The 17,964-nt window shown below is 39.0% G+C and overlaps 1 pseudogene; it reads left to right on the forward strand.

Moving 5' to 3' along the window:
- The first annotated feature begins 720 nt into the window (after positions 1–720).
- On the forward strand, positions 721–1,537 carry LOC148131205 (uncharacterized; annotated as a pseudogene).
- Positions 1,538–17,964: the final 16,427 nt, after the last annotated feature.

Genomic DNA, 17,964 nt, shown 5'->3' on the forward strand with positions numbered 1-17,964 from the left:
AATTTCTCTTGTAAATGGCACAACTTTAAATAAATAAATAAGCAAGCAAGCAGCCACTGAAGGAAGATTAATTATCTGGCATATTAGTCCCAGGGAGACTGATTAGTGAACAGGTAGAAAATAATTGATCACTCAGTTCAGCACCTGATTACTTTGTGCTTCAGTTTATCATTCAGTTGTTACATGCTGTGGCTTAATCCCGGGAGTCTCTTGCTTGGTAGCTACCTTTGGTGATTCGGTGAAGAGATAAAATAAAAGCAATCTGCACATGTTCAAAAGCATCCTAGGTCTTCACAAATTCAAAAATCAGCTGTCCCAATTTAGATTCTGTATCATATGATGGACATAGGTTCAAGGAACAAGAGAAGCAAGGAATATTCAGATGGATTGATAGCCTGAAGTTTGTGCATATGATTATGCTTGGTGTTCTTTAATTACTGACAAACATAATAATGACAGAAATAATTCCTGGGCTCCGGGAATTAGCAATGCATCCATTTAGATCTGATTGAAAAAAAAAACTATTTTGGATTGTTGGACAAGACTGAAGTTACTCAGGAACACTGGCTTTCCACCTGCATAGTCAAGGCCCAGATGAGGGTTTAGTTGATGTGAGAACTGTGTAACATAAAGAAGTATATCAATATTCATGGTTTCTTTTTCCTTAATTGTTTCTTTTGGGATTACACATTTTTAATTGAAGTCTGTTCTCTTTGATCTATGTCTGAAGAATTGGGTATAAGTAAAAATATCTAATGAATATCTGCATCAATGGGAAATGCTATTTTGATACAAAGAACAGAAGACAGGGTTTGTTTGGTTTTTTTACTTGATATTATAGCTATTATAATATCAAGTGGCTCTGGGTTTGGGGTTAGTTGGCTCAGGGAGAATTGCCACCTTTGGTCTTGGATGGGGTGGCACTTACCCAAACAGACCGTGTGCGTAAACTAGGGATTTTCCTGGACTCACGGCTCCTACTCGAAGAGCAGGTGGTGGTCATGGCCAGGAGGGCCTTTGAACAACTGCGGGTTGTGCACCAGCTACACCCTTTCCTGGACCAATGGTCCCTACTCACAGTCACTCATGCCCTAGTCACTTCCCCTCTTGACTATTGCAATGTACTCTACATGGGGCTGCCCTTGAAGAGCATCCGGAAGCTCCATTTGGTGCAAAATGCAGCGCCCCGCATGGTTTTGTGCAGACCCTGGTGTGCACATGTATCATCTCTCCTGCGGGAGCTGCATTGGTTGCTGATTTGCTTCCGGGTGCAATTCAAGGTGCTGGTTGTCACTTTTAAAGTCTTCCATGGCTTGGGACCAGGTTATCTGAGGGACCGTCTCTTGCCAGTCATATCTACCTGATCCATTAGAGTGGGCAGGCAGGGAATGTTGCAGGTCCCAAGCCTGAGGGAGATACTCCTGGTGGGACCCAGAAGAAGGCCCTCTCTGTGGTGGCTCCCTCTCTCTGGAACTTCATTCCCCTAGAGATTAGAACGGACCCCACTCTAATACTCTTCCAGAAGGTGCTGAGTTGAGGGGTGATTTTGTTATATTGTATTATGCTAATTTATTTGATTCTTTTTGTTAGTTTTTATTGTTTTAAATGTGGTTTTATATTCTGTAAGTGCCTTGAGTCGCCATGGGTGAATAGGTGGCAATATAAATTCAATAAACAACAACAACAATAATAACAATACATGTTTAGGTAGGAGAGCCAGTTAGTTACATTACTCAGTTCTGAGCTAGAAGAACAAAATATTTTATGTAAAATAAGACAGACCCATTGGTTATTGTTCTTTTTTCAAAGATTAGTACATGTGGTTTGTGTAGGACACATCTTTTGCATTCTTCCTTCCTTCATAGGGAAAATGAATTTTACACAAGGGATCTTACAAGCAGGGTATTTGCAGAGAAGGGCTCAAAAAAGTCAAGATGATGGCCACAACTATACAATCAAAGGCCTGCCCCCCCTTTAATGTATGATACAATAGATAGATGGATAGGCAGATGATAGGCAGATAGATAGGCAGGCTTTGCTTCCATCTTCTTGCTATGACTTCAATCTTAATTGACACTGATACCTCCTTGCTGATATTCTTCCTGCAGCCAGGAAAGGATGGGGAGGAGGTTGAACAAAGCAGGACCTGTTTCTACTCTCTTCACAATCAATGCATAATTTATAGCCCTTCAAAAAATTGTGATGGAATTGTGGCACTCTGTCTCACTTGAAAGCATCTGTTGGCATTCCAATGTCCTAAAGAGGTTTCTGTGCATGCATTGCACATGTGCAAAAGTGTTTCTATTGTTTCTCACTGACTGAAAGCTTCTTCCAGCTAATAGAACTGCTGGTCTAGGCTTTGAGGTAATAGAAAAAGCTTCAGTGAGGCAAATTTAAAATGAGGAATTTGGATTGTCTAAAATTTGAAATGGTATATTTTGAATTAAAACATTTTTTGATTTCCAAATCTGATACAGTTGCATAGTAGTTTCTAAAACTTCTAAATTACTCTCAGGATTGGAATGTATTTGGGTTATTCTATGTCTAGAACACTTTTAAAAATTAACTATTAAAATATCCCTAAAGTGGATGTTAGTTAATTGCAAAAACTTTGGGATAAAGAGTTAGGATACTACATAAGAAATCAATTGCTAGTTTACAAAAATCAGGAATGGTTTCTACAATCTTAAAATGTGATTAATTCAATTTTGTTTCATATTTGGGCATTGCAAGGAATATTTTAAAAGGATCAATTTATGTGGATTGGAAGTGAAAACGAATGTGAGGGGATACTTCTATAATACCAATTTAAAACTTGTCAATTTATTAATATGATATGATGTAGAGCAATATATATTTTCTACCTTTAATAAGACAGGAGAAAGAGAGAGAAAAATAAAAACATGAATAAAATGTTAATGTATTTTGGGTGGAATGTTTGGTATTAATCACTATATGACAAATTACAGGTAGTCCTTTACTTATGACCACAATTGAAACCAAAATTTCTGTTGCTAAGCAAGACAGATGTTCAATGAGTCCCCCCCCTCCATCTTTCTTGCTACAGTTCTTAATTACTGCAGTTATTAAATTAGTAACATGATTTTAAGTGAATCTAGTTTCCCATTGACTTTGCTTGTCAGGTGATCACCTGACCCTGGGATACTCCAACTATCATAAATATGAACCATTGCCAAGCATATCGTAGGTATACAAAGACAGATTAATATTATTCTAGATAGGCAAGGTTTACTGATGTGTTTAAAAATAGGGTTGAGTGACATTGTATATATGTTTGTTTTCTTTGTTTCTTTTGTTTGCTTTGAATTCCTTTGTCGTTCTTTCCTCCCCTTTCTTTATTAAACCAATACAATAAAAAACAATACAAGGTGAATCAAATCAAAGCTGTGCCTTGATTAGCGAAATCATGGTTTCCTGACATACCCCTAGTAAATCCAACTGCCAACTGAAACAAATCTGGACATTTCCCAAAGGGAACAAAAGTTTGTGAAACTATTAACTTGCCTGCTGGTGGAAGTGATAGAAGAGAAACAAAGTCAGTAGCATTTGCATCAGGGGTGTCAAACCCACGTCATCACAGCAGCGTCACATGACGTATTGTGACTTCCCCCCCCCCTTTGTTAAACAGGCGTGGCCGTGAGTTTGGCAGTCTTGATTTACATGTATAAAGCCTAGTTTAAATGAAGTGGCAAATAGATTTCTTGTTATGGAAAATCATATAATAAAATTATAATCATCTAATTTTAAGAATTATTCCCAAGAAATTATTGGACAACAATGCTTTACTTGAGGTGCTATTTTTCCAAGTGAGGAGATTGTGTAAATGGAAAAGGACAGCATCTAATCATCTCTGAATTGCTGCTAGCAGAATTTCAGGATCAGATCCATCCACTAAAATCTGAGCCAGTGTGGCTTATTTGGTCTTGAGACTAAGCCTGGGGCATTCTATATAAATATAATTTCTCTGTAAAGAACTAATAAGGGAATTATAAGCAGCTGATTCTCTTTAACCGAGAGTCAACTATGTTACAGAAATAAGGCAGCATGTTCTTAATTCCCAATACTCCATTGTATCGAATACCTTCTCAACTTGCAGGAGGAACAAAAGGAGAACAGGATGCAGCTGGGCTGGGCTGGCTTGACTATCTGCCAGTTGGGAATGTATGAAAAAGGAGAGCTGGCAGAATTATTTTGTATTAATAATGTGATGACTCTCTTTCACGGCAAAAGAAGGAGAAAGGCTTCTTCCCTCCTTGAATGGCCAGGGAAGCAAACAGGATAATTAAGGGGAATGTAGGTTTGGCATTAAATACATTTGGCTACTCTTGAATTTGTTAAAAATCATGATTTTAAAAAACTTACTAGTTGTCCATCATTATAAAGAAAAATTACAGAAAATGGGAACTGGGAAAAATCTTGGGGAAAGTCAGAACAATTGACACTTAATTTAAAATGTGAGAGGAAAGCCACACTTTCTCTTCCTCCAAATTTAACTCGGGCAAGTTGTCTTTTTTTTTTTTTCTTGGCAGAACTAATCATGGATAAATTCTGCCTGAGAGAAATTATCATTGAATAGAAAAGGAAACTAAGGGTCAGTGAAGGAGTCAGTGTCTCCATCTTCCTTTCATACGAAATCCCCAGTGTTTCTTTGGTCATAACCCTTATTCTTATTTAAGAATCTGCCACCATCATATCTAGTTGGACCTCAGAATGGTATTTCTGTACCTGCTTTTCTTCTAATCAGAATAGATATCATCTTAGGTTGCAGTCTGAAGTTTCTGAAAGTCTATCTCATTCGTATGTTCAAAAACTTTGATCTGTTAAGGGAATTATATCTGATCACAATCAAAACTTATCAGATTATATCTGATTAGAATCAGTTGAAGCATTAAAAGTTTCAGGATCTGTGTAGCCCACCAGAAAGTATGAAAAGGCAGTTTGGAGAAGAACTGGTCATACTGTATAGAATAGTGTTAGCAAATGAGACTAACGAGCAAATTTTTGCAGGCAAAGTTTTTAAATCACTTCTCCCAGATACTTTTGCATCTGAATGAGGAGCACTGCATCTGAAGAGCATTAACTGGGCTTCCAAGGTCGAAAAGCAGATTGTATATGTGAGCAAAATGCTGTCCTGCTGTTTTATCCTGGGAGCTCCCTTCTTGGCAAACTCTGTGGCCCATTCAGTATTTGCTTATCTATTGCTATCCCCTACAGCAGGGATCCCCAAACTTGGCGACTTTAAGACTTGTGGACTTCAATTCCCAGAATTCTCCAGCCAGCTATGCTGGAAGTTTTGAAGTCCACAAGTCTTAAAGTTGCCAAGTTTGGAGACCTCTGCCCTACAGATACAGAGAACTACATTTTTTTTCTTTACTTCAATGCTAGTTCATTAATAAAGTATTTAATGAGATAGTAATTTGCTGATCTCCAAATGACCAGGATATTTTTTACAAGTATGCAATATATTCTGTCCTCTCAAATAAGCCCTCAATTTGAAAATCCCTGACCCAAAGAAGGATTGCGACATAGCGTAAGTCCACTTGCACTCAGAATACTACCACTATTTATTTTATCTTTTTGAGAAATGAAGACTGGAGATTTTAAAGCAGGGAACAGGAAAACATGTAGCTAAAGTTTGGTACCTTATTGCGGGAAAGTTGCTATAAACCTTGAAGTGTTATGACTGAGAAGCATCATGCAGATCTTGCTTTTCACATGCATTTTCTTTCTAGTGAAATCTGGTATCTTGTCTGTCCAATCAAAATAAAGCCTAAACATTCTATGTCCCCCTTAAACTTTCAGACCTACTCTAAAGGCTGAAAGTACAGTTGCTTTTGGCCATTTATGTATATTGCTAACTCTGTATCATTTTATTGCTCCCTCCTGAATCCTTTCTAGTTGGCTTGCATTCTTAAAATATGCTGACCTAAACTGGCTGTTTTCCAGATTAGCCAGTGCTGAGCTGTAAGAGTAATTTTTACCTCTTATGCCTTATAGTGTATTACAGACAAGTTCTTCAGAGAGGTGTTTCTGAGGGATATTAGCCAGCTGACTAATCAGACAAATGGCTGTAGAAGTGTCAGCTGATAATTTCCCCACTTTGCCAAACTGAATTCAATTTCTGTTCAGTTAGTTCTCTTGCAAGGGCAGTGTGTCATCAAATGGCTACAGAGCAGTTCTTGCAAAGGTCTAATTTGTTGCCATAGGCAGGCAATGAGGATGTGTGGGAGGATCAGCAATCATCTGAACATCTTCCTCCCAATCCTTGGGAATGTTTCCCTGGCTGCACGTTCCAACTGTTGCAGCTCTGAAACTGTGGAGGTGGACTGGGTAAATCAGGCTTGCTGTGTGGTCCTGGATAATCAAAACTGATAAAGATGGTGGGTACATGAAGCTAAAAGGCTGTGAAGAAAAGACATTTCTATTAATAATACATGGTACAGGTTAATTTTGATAAGGGTCACAATACGTATTTCATTCTCAAGGCTGCAATTGTATGTACAGTTAGAGTAGAAAAAGTTTCAGCTTGACTTCAGAGTAGACATAGATTAGAAAGGAAAATGCAATTGCTGGCACTGCTAACTATAATTATGTAATTCTGCATATATATTCCCTTTGAAACAGCTCTGGGGTTGACTGAGAGAGACAAAAAGAAATTCCATAGTTTGCTTCTTAATGTGAACAAGAATTGTACAATAATACCCTTCATTCTGGCCAAATGTCTCACTTGTCCTTTGTTCTTCTATTGTAATTTTTAAAACAAAACATGGCTATGCTCATACCCACCAATTCATTCATTCATTTGTTCTTTCTGAGGAGAAAATAGAGTGGAAGCTGTCTGCTAATGAGAATGATTCGATAGCGATGCTGGCTTCCTCTATTACTGACTCCCCCTGGTTTGTCTCTACTATCTGAATTAAATCTAGCAAGGTTTCAATTGCTCTGGAGTAGGCCTTTGCAGTTCTACCAATTCTACTTCTGGGAATACTTTTTTTAAGTATTATAAACGGATATTGATCTGCTCCCCTTGTTCTGTTTTTTTCTGATTCTAGATGTTCTTCTTTCCAGAACTGGTGCGTTCTTTTGAGGTTTTCTTGTCTCCTTGGACTTGATTTGTGATAACTAATGATTATTTCTTTGTTTTTAGTCTTTGTATATTTCTGATGAGTGAACAACTTTTCTCTCAGTAGTACTGCAGCTGCTGGCCCTGGTTGCTTAGCCAACAGTTCTGAGTCGACTTGTCCCCAGGTTCAGGAACTACTAACATCTGACATTGCCCTTGTTGACCTGGCCTATGCCTGATTTCATATAGGTTTCTGTAAATTACATCTCAGCACAGCCTTTATGGGAGAGACACTCTTCATCTGGCATCTCTGATGAGAATTTTCCAGTATAGTTGAACATCTGGCACAGTTCTCATCCTCTTCAGAGCAAACGAGTCCCACAACCATGTCAAGTAGTGCCTCACTAGGGATTATTATAATTATTATTTCAAGGAATATACATCTGAGCAACAGATAATGTACCAGCCTGGGATTATTTACAGTTTGTTTAAACTCCATTCTTGATATTTAAAGAATAACCCTCTAAGAATGATTACATGGAGGTGGACTAAGTCAGGCGTGGGCAACCTGCTGCCCTAATTGAAAGTTCAGTTCTTAGTTATTTTCAAAAACTGCATCAAGTCCACATCTCTAGAGGGAAATAATCTCCTGTGTGAGGAAGCAGAGAGAAGACAGAAAAAGAGAAGATGACAGACAAAAATGGTCTGGTCCCTTATTGCTCTAGTCATTCCCATCTTGGATTCCTCTGTACCCAATGACCCCTGATGGATTATCGTGAAAACTCTGAACAGAAAACACTCGCCATTATTACTATGAAAGCAAACTGATGTATAATAATGTAAATAAACTGCAGAAGAGGCAAGATCTGCAACGATGGGAGGCAGACAAATTCAGGAAATGATAAGGGGTGTCGAGAAAGTTATCAGGAAAGCAGATGGGACAAACTTTAAATCCTGAGTTTTAAGTGAGCTCCTTTTTCTAAATTCCTTGCATCATTTTTTTTTCCTGTTATGTCCATCAGTCAGATGACAATCCAGAAATAAAACATTGTTGTTTTAACTCATCACGTTCTCTGGATTAATTTGTAGTCTTGAATGGTTGTGCTGCCCACAAGATGACACAATCCCTCTTCCTTTCCTTATTTCCTTGGAGTGGCTGGATATAAAGTAGACAATAAAATGGGAGATGGGGTCACAGAGGTGGCCTTAGGATTCTGCCACTTGGTCATCATGGGACTGACGGTTGGGCAGGCAGTCTAGTTCTAGAGGCAGGTCTTTCAAAATGACAAGGCATGAATGATGGGGTTGCTTGAGCAATATGTACAGGTGACAAAGGGAAATCTTGAGAGCTCTCTAGAGAAAAGCACGGCAGAAATAGATATCCTAATGTTTATTGATTTTTTTTTCAGGTGCTCTAACTGTCATAACTCTCACCCTTTGAAAGGCAGATTATAAAATGGGAGCAGATATTCTCAAACCTCTCATTTTTACTACTCCAGTGTGGTTCTAGAAGCTGTAGTGAAAATAAAGGAGTAGGTAAGTTTTCAAAAATTATATGGACTTTTGCTTTGTAGTGTGAAGCCTAAAAGAAGAGTTTCTAAATATGAACTTGAGTTTTGTGAGGGAAATGTTAAAGACACACACAAAAAAGAATGGCCCCCTGATTTATTTTTTCATAGAGTTCTTCTAATGTACCTATTTGTAATATCTAAGGAAGAAGCTTCATCCTGCAGAAAATCTATTATATGGCTGCTTGCAGGTAATAATGACTTAATGGCACATCATTAAGAAGCTTGTTTGGATTTAAGGATGCACTATAATGAGGCTGTCCACTCTGCAGTACCCAAAGCCTCTCCAGAAGTAACCAGTGAATTTTTATTGAGACATAAGTAGCATTCTCAACCTTTTTGGCACCAGATTTCATGGAAGGCAATTTTTCCATGGAATGTGGGGGGGAAATGACTTTGGTTTCGCTTGCTTATTTGCCTGCCACTCACCTCCAGTTGTACAGCTTAGTTCCTAACAGTGTTGGGGACTGCTGGACAGAAGGGAAAAATTATTAAATCCAGTGAGAGCAATTGTTAATTAAATGTTTTTACTGTTATTACTATTATTACTTTATTAGTATACAGATTTATTTACCGTATTTGCCGGCGTATAAGATGACTTTTTGCCCTGAAAAACATGCCTCCAAGTGGGGGTCGTCTTATACGCCGGGAGGACTCCGACTCCCACTTCGAGCTTGAGTTGCAGCCGGGAGGAGGCTGGGGGAGCGGTGTGTGTGTGTTTTGTGTGTGTGTGTGTGTGTGTGTGTGTGTGGCGGGTGTCACTCGCCACGCGCTGCGCAACCTTTCCCCCTCTTCCTTCCTTAGCGGTGTGGGGAGGAGAGGATTCGAAGATCCTCACGTGCGGCGTACTTTTCTTTTTTTTTTTTTCTTTTTGCACGCAGGTTTTGCATGCGGGCGGCTGTAGGTTAAGGATGGGGAGCCCCGGGTGGGTTATCAGGTTTTACGGTGCTTCCAACATGTGCGAACGGTGGGAGAGCGGAGAAGAGAGCGACGAGCGCCCGCTGTGTGAAATCCTGCCGTCAAAGCAACACTGGGGAGGCAGGGTATAAATTTACCAGGTTAATGTAGCAATGGTGATTAATGCCCAGAACATTGTTTGCGGGTATTGGGGTGTGTGTGTGTGTGTGTGGTGGTGGTGAGGAGAGGTTGTCCTTTGAATGCGGAAAAGTAGGTGTGACCTTGTGTAGGAAAATAAAGAGATCCTTTTAGCGTGTTTGGCTTCTTTGCCTCCCCTCCTTCGTTTTTGACGTGGAGATAATGGCCTTCGGGCGGGGGGAAGAAAACGGTAGCTGGATCATTTCAAATTTCACTTACTCTCCTGCCTCACTTCAATATGTCTGAGCGACTCCAGATACTGGAAGACTTTTTGAATGAAAGTGTTACCTCCATTTTTTTTTTAAAGAGGGCCACTTGGGGAAAAAAAAAGATTCTAAGGAATTCCTTGTTTCTTGATTAAAGAGAAGGCATTGAATATACTGTTCCTTGGCAGTCTTTTCAGTGTCCGGGTTTTTGGTGTGTGTGTGTGTGTGTGTGAGAGAGAGAGAGAGAGAGAGAGATCAGCTGTATTGAGAAGAGAACGTTTCCTGTGTTCTCATTTTATTTACAACATATTTTACGCTTAATGGTAAGCAATGAAAAATATTTTTAAAACTCATTTCTAAACTCCATAGCTATTTGCATATTCTTGGTTCAAAATTGGATTAGCTCATTTCAAAATTGTCCAAAGCAGAAAAGTGCGTCAAAAAAAAAAAAAAAAGTGCAAAAGTGGAAGGTGTGTGGAAGAGGGGTAGTCTTATACGGCGAGTATATAACAAACTCTATATTTTGAGTGGAAATGTTGGGGGTCGTCTTGTACGCCCAGTCGTCTTATACGCCGGCAAATACGGTAATTGCAACTATGATTATTTATTGATGGTATTTATTTATTTATTTATTTTCCTTGATCCTGTTCAATGTTTTTGTGTTGACTGGCTTTGAAACCTAAGCATAAGTCTTTTGGCTTAAAAAAAAGTGGCAATTAAAAAAAAAGAGACAATTAAAATTACGGTCAAAGCTGAAAACCTTGTAGGAGATGTCCAGCTTGATTGGTGCCTGAAGTTCCTTTCTGAGGGCATGTCCAGACAGAACTTAATTAGTAACTTAGTTATTGGAATTGCTTCCCTACTTCCATATATGTAAGGTATTTCAGCCCCTTTATTTTCACTCCTTAGAGACACTCAGTTAATATCACAATTAGTGCAAGGATATCCTGAATAATACCAGTGTCAGGGTTCCAAGTAACAGACCCAAAGCAATCAAAACTCTGAGGGTTAGAGTTTCCTCAAAATATGAATGTCATATTGGCACAGCTGGACAATTAGGAATGTCATATTGGCACAGCTGGACAAAATCCAACTCTGAAGGACTCAGGGTTTTCCCCATCCAAATCAAAACACAAAGTTCTTGCCCCCAGGTCACACCTCTATCACATGGTCCAATCAGATCGCAGTCCCAATTCTGGCTGGCTTTTGTCCATGCCTCTCCAACACCTGGTAGATTATCCTTGGTTCCCACAGGAAAGAAAATTATTTTGGCTACATATCCCCCAGCTATCTCGATCTCCCCCTTCATGTTCCCACAGCTTCCACCAGCCTTGCTATGGGATCCCTGAAGATGCCCCCAAATGGCATCAGGGCTGACAATCACTGCATTTTGCTGGGACAGTGGGTAGTCTGTCACCTAACAAGAGATTCCTTTGAATATGCACTTATTTATTTAGTGAAATAAAAATCACAGTTTACTTTAAGAAAAAAAAACCAGAATAAAAACAGAATAAAAAGTATTAAACCAATTAAGAAACAGCAACCCCCTTCATTCAGGGTAATAATAGCTAGAAAAAGGCTAAAATAATAAATTAAGATTTTAAAATGTATTTAAAACAGAGCATATCACTGAAGAGAGGTCATTCTACAGATAGTATTTCAAAGAAACCTCATGTCCACATTGTCTTGTAGAGAGCAAGTGTTATCTCAAATATCTTGCATGTCAAAGGGGATGATACAATTACAAATCTTTTAAATCATTAGGTCCAAATTGTTTAGGGTTTTTTATATACCAATATCAGTACCTGAACCTTGCCGAGTATGAATAACTGAATTAAAATGGTCACTCTGTCCTTCTATGTATGAATGCAGCTAATATACCAACTACAAAACTATTTCTTCAGTAACTTCAACAAACACAGCTTATACCTCTAATTCCTAGGCCTGGAACCACTCACCTACATTGCTTTTATCTTAGCAGGACATAGATTTAGGGTCATCCTGTCTACTGCTGCATCAATCATTGGGTAAGTGAACTTCTTTGGAATCCTTATGATCAGCTGTAGAAGAATCCAAACACATTCTATATGTCCTAAAATCCAACTCCTATGAGGCCTGTCTGGGGATGGAAAGACTTAATAATTCAATAATTCTCAATGAAATACAAATAACGGCCAGATTCAGAATTCAGACCTCCCAGCATTTGTGATAAATCAATTATTAGTCTTCATCATTTTCTAAATGCCAAAGCTTTGAGAAAACAATCCTGCTTTGATCTGTACTACATTACCATATGTAAAAGAAAGTTTCCCCCCTAATGTGTAATCTTTTAAATGACTTAGTTCAAAGACTAAACCTACAAACTTCCTCCATAATTAAGAACCAAGAGTAAAACTGTGGAGATATTTTTAGAGACCGTAACTATAAGGTCACACTGCTTATTAGTTATATACTATTCAGTACAAAGAGAATTTTCAAGCCTATATAGTGTCCAACCTTCTGTTTAGACTCACACTTTAGCAACACTATTGTGCCCTTTCACGGAAAAAAAAAAAAGTAAAATAAGACACTAGTCTGAATCCACAAAACTGTGGCACATAGGGTTCACCTTATGAGTTAAGGCCTAAAATTCTCCCTAGAATGTTTGAAAATACAAGTTACTTTATTCATGATGTGAAATAGTATGTGTCTGGGTGATGGAGGATATTATAAACAGAACTCAACATAGTTGTATATTGTAGAAATATAAAGGTAAATATTTGTAAACTTGGAAAGTACTGAAAAATTGTAGATATAATAAGGAAGGAAGGAAAATCCTCCAGACAAATGGATGTCACAAAGCACTTTAATAATGAAAAAAAAAAACCTCTTTTCTTGCTTCTTGTACAATTCTTAAAAGCAGATAACAGATCATCAGAGTTGGAAGGGACCTTGTAGGTCATCTAGTCCAAGTGGGAGACCCTACACCATTTCTGACAAATGGCAGTCCAATCTTTTCTTGAAAGTCTCAAGTGATGGCGCTCCCACAACTTCCAAGGGCAAGCTGATCCATTGGTTGATGGTTTCACTGTCAGAAAGTTCTCCTTATTTCCAGGTTAAATCACTCCCTGTTCAGTTTCTATCCATTATTCCTTGTCTGGCCTACTGGTGCTTTAGAAAATAGCTTGACCTCTTCCTCTCTGTGGCAGCCCTTCAAATTTTGGAAGACTGCTATCATGTCTCTCCTGATCCTTCTCTTCACTAGACTAGCCAAGCCCAGTTCCTGTAACCATTCTTCATATGTTTTATGTTCATATGTCTCCAGTCCCCTAATCATCCTGGTTGCTCTTCTCTGTACTTTTTCTAGTACAGAGTCTAGTACAGAGTTTTCTAGAGTCTCAACATCTTCTTTATGGTGTGGTGAACAAAACTGGATGCAGTACTCTAGGTGTGGTCTTACTAATGCTTTATAGAGTGGTATTAGTTCTTCCCTTGATCTTGATTGTACCCCTCTGTTAATACAATTTAGGATTGCATTAGCTTTTTTGGCTGCTGCTGCACATTGCTGGCTCATATTTAGCTGGTTGTCTACTAAGACTCCAATATCCCTCTCACAATTACTGCTATTGAGCCTGGTTTTACCCAGTCTATATGTGTACTTTTGGTTTTTCTTGCCTAAGTGTAGGACTTTACTTTTATCTACATTGAATTTCATTTTGTTAGATATGGCCCAGTGTTCTAGTCTGTCAAGATCCATCTGGATCTTGAGCCTATCTTCTTAGGTGTTAGCTATTCCTGCTAACTTAGTATCATCTGCAAATTTGGTAAGTTCCCCTTCTATTCCCTCATCTAAGTTGTAATGAAGATATTGAAGAGTACTTGGCCTAAGACAGAACCTTGTGGCACCCCACTGCTTACTTCCCTCCATGTAGACTTAGAGCCATTAAGGACTATTCGTTGAGTACGGTTTGTCCGCCAGTTGCAAGTCCATCTAGTGGTGGTGCTATCAATTCCACTTTTTTCTAGCTTACTAAGAAGTAGGCTGTGATCTACTTTGTCGAATGCCTTGCTGAAAGCTAAATATATTATGTCCACAATATTTTGCTGGTCTACTAATTTAGTCACTGTGTTGAAGAATAAAATAAGATTGGTTTGGCATGATCTGTTTTTAACAAACCCATGCTGACTGCTAGTTATTACTTTACTTGTTTCTAGATGTTGGCAGATCTGTTTTTTTATTATCTTTTCCAGTATCTTCCCGGGTATTGATGTTAGGCTGATTGGTCTATAGTTTCCTGGGTCTGTTTTTTTCCCCCTTTTTGAAGATGGGAACCACATCGGCTCTTTTCCAGTCCTCTGGTAGTTCCCCAGTGCTCCAGGATTTTTGAAAGATATGGTGCAGTGGTTCTGAGATGACCTCTGCCAGCTTCTTTAAAACTCTGGGATGTAATCCATCAGGCCCTGATGATTTGTGTTCATCAAGATCAGACAGGTGTTCTCTTACTATTTTTTTTTTTTGCTTATTTTAACTTTTATTTCTGGTCTGTCTTTTACAGTTATGTTTTTGGTGGGTTGAGCTATAGTTTCTTTTTGCGTGAAGACAGATGCCAGATGCAAAGAATGAGTTAAGCAGTTCAGCTTTCTCTCTGTTGCCTGTTACTTCCTTGCTGTCTTCTCTCTTTAGTGAACAGACTATTTCCTTGACTTTTTTCTTGTTATTTATATGTTGGAAGAAACCTTTTTTTAAAATTATCTTTTATTTTTGTTGCAAGTCTTTGTTCGTTCTGAGCCTTTGCTCTCCTGACTTCGTCTTTGCAGATTCTGGCTATCTGCTGATATTCTGCCTTTGCTTTATGTCCTTCTTTCCATTTTTTGTACTTGTCCTTTTTTTCTTTCAATCTGCCAGAGAGATCTTTGTGCAGCCATGCTAGTTTCTTCTTGGACTTCTTGTTTTTCTTTCTCAGTGTTATTGTGCTGGTCTGGGCTTCTATGATCATACTTTTCAGAGTTTCCCAAGATTCTTGAGTTGTTTTCCCCTTTAGGATTTTCATCCATGGAATCTTTCCCAAGTTCTCTCTGAGTTTATTGAAATCAGCTCTTTTAAAATCCAAGACTCTGGTGTCATTATGTTCTATTGCTTGAGTTTGTGTTATGTTGAATTCTAGTATGACATGGTCACTCTCACCCAAGGTTCCTGCAGTTTCAACTCCCTCTATCACTTCTTCTCTGTTTGTAAGAATTAAGTCCAGTATGGCTGTCCCTCTAGTATCACCTTTTTTTACAACAAAGTTGTCAGCTAGATTGGTTAGGAACTTATTTGATTTCTCACTTGGTGCAGAATTAGTTTTCCAATTGATATCAGGATAATTAAAGTCTCCCATTACTATTGTTGTGTGTTTCCTGCATATGTTTGTTAGTTGGTTGGCAAAAAGGACATCTATTTTTTCTGCTTGATTGGGTGGCCTATATAATGCACCTATGCAGGAGTGGGATCCAACCGGTGTAACTACCATTTGATGATTTTACATTTTGCTGTGCGCAGCGGTTGAAAAAGCACTTTTTCCTGCTTTTTCAACCACAGCTGTGTCATGCAAAGCAGCTGCGGTTGAAAATGCAGGAAATAAAGATCAGCTAAGAGCCTGGGTGGGCAGGTGGGCCAAAACAGCAGCAGACATAGAACCGGTTCTATGTATGCTCTCTGCTGCTTTTCAGAGCAACTGGTTCTATAGAAGTGGACCGAACTTGTAGAAGCCCATCCCTGTACCTATGTCCATGTCATTCTTTTTTTTCTTTTATATTGACCCATATACATTCTAGGAGGTTTTCATCTTTGGTTTCATGCATTTCTGTAGCAATAAAGTGGTCCTTTACATACATTACTCCACCTCCTCTTTTATGGGGTCTGTTTTTTTTTTGAATAGTTTGTATCCTTCTACCAGTATGTTCCAATCATGGGTTTCATCCCACCAAGTTTCTGTTATTCCAACTATATCGTATCTACCTTCATGTATTCATAGTTCGAGTTCACCCTGTTTGTTCCCCAGACTTTGTGCATTTGTATATAGGCACTTGAGATTTTAATGTCTGACACTGTGTTTACTGTCTATATAACCTGTGTTATGCCTGCCTGCCCCTACTTTCTTGCCACCTGTTTGATTAATGCATACACTATGGCACTCACTATTAAATGTTTGGTTTTGGTTGACAGCAAGGTTGATAATCTTACCTGCACAAACATCTATTTTGCATACACTGGTATCCTTATTAATTTTAGGTTGCCGGGGACAGAAATGTTCTGTATCCATTAATTCTCTGTCCCTGCTGTTCATTTTAAATGTTTATCCAGGAAATCTGTGAATTTAATGCCAAGTAACTCAGTCCCTTTCTTTGATGGATGCAAACCATCTCTTTTGTGCAGTTTTTCATTGGACCAGCTGCAGACATCATGACTAATAAAACCAAAGCCTTCCCTTTTACACCACTCCTTTAGCCACACATTAAACTCCGCTACATGCTGGCCTTTCCCTTTTTGTTCCTTGTGTACTGGTAGAACCTCTGAAAAGATAAGCCTACAGCCCATATTACTAGGTTCATAGGCCCCATTTCAATCTGATGCATCAGGTCTCTCTCTCTCTCCCTCTCTCCCCCTCCCCCCTCCATCCCCTCCTTTCTTTGTCCCTTTTTCTTTCTTTCCCTTTTCTCTTTCTTTTCTTCCTTCTCTCTTTCTCTCTTTCTTTTCTCTCTCTCTTTCCCTCTCCCAGGCTCACCCCATTGACTTGGTGCACCGCTCCACTTGGACTTGCTTGGTCAGGTCCCTCCAGTTCAGTGGGATCAATGGGGTGGACCAGTGGGGCGGTACCTAGAACGCGGCAGTGGCGGCATGTTTGAAAAGTAGAGCAAAGCCAGAGGTCGGTAATTTTTGCTACAAAGAATCACAAAAGCTTCTGGGTTGTCCACAAGAAGGGACACACATGTCAATGCAATTCAGCAACATAAAATAAAGAAATACAAATAAAACAAATCAACAAGAATCAGCAAAGCATCTCTGATTAGATTTTATTCACTACTAGAATCTAATCAGAGATGCTTTGTCGATTCTAGTCCAATGACCTGCTCCAGCAGGGTTGGAAGGGAGTATGTGTATATGTGTGCACGGCTGTCAAAACTCCAAAAACAGGTCAAGTAGCTCTGGGGAGGCCAGTCATAAATTAGAACACTTGCCAAGCAACCAGCCATTAAGTGAGGACCACTTGTATTTGGTTTGCCAGTTACCAAACCACGCCCACCCACTCACGTGACCATCAAGCCACGCCACCAGTCACATGACCAGCAAGCCATGCCCACCCAGTCATGTGACCAGCAAGCCACACCCACTCAGTCACGTTACCAGCAAACCACACCCTCAAATTAGGCCACGCCTACAGAAATTTGAATCCCGCACCTGGATGGGAGGCATTGAGGATGAGTTTGTAGCACCAAGGGCACGGTGGACTGAAAAAGTTTGGGAACCAATGCTCTAACAAGAATAACCATTATACCTATTAAGCTACGTTATTACGGTTCTTAATTTTTTAAATTTATTTTTGTATTTGGCTAGTCAGTTTACATACAAAAATATGGAATCTGTTTTTCTAAGTGACTCAACAAAACCCCAAAGAAATTAGTGTCTGTCGTGTGGACTTGTAAAAAAGCTAGAAAATGTTGGGTTCAAATACACCAGTGATACAAAAAAAATTAAAGATTAATATTCATCTAAGACCAAAACTGTTTTTGCTAGGATTAATAAACAGACAATTAGAAAAGATTAATGGGTAATTGTTTTTGTACATGGTAACTGCAGAGGGATTATTATGTGCACAAGATGGAAAGACTGAAATATCTACAGCAAGGAATGGTTGGTGAAAATGACAGAACTTGCAGAAATGGCAAATTGACTTGTTTGATTACAGAAAAGACAGTAACTAAATCAGTCAGTGATTGGAAACCCTCTATGGACTTTTGGCCAGAAACAAAAAAAGTAAGTTGTGAATTA

Source organism: Notechis scutatus, chromosome 3 (genome assembly GCF_049901735.1).
Source record: "Notechis scutatus isolate UNSWTSFEM ecotype Mainland chromosome 3, rNotScu1.2, whole genome shotgun sequence".
Lineage (NCBI taxonomy): Eukaryota > Metazoa > Chordata > Lepidosauria > Squamata > Elapidae > Notechis > Notechis scutatus.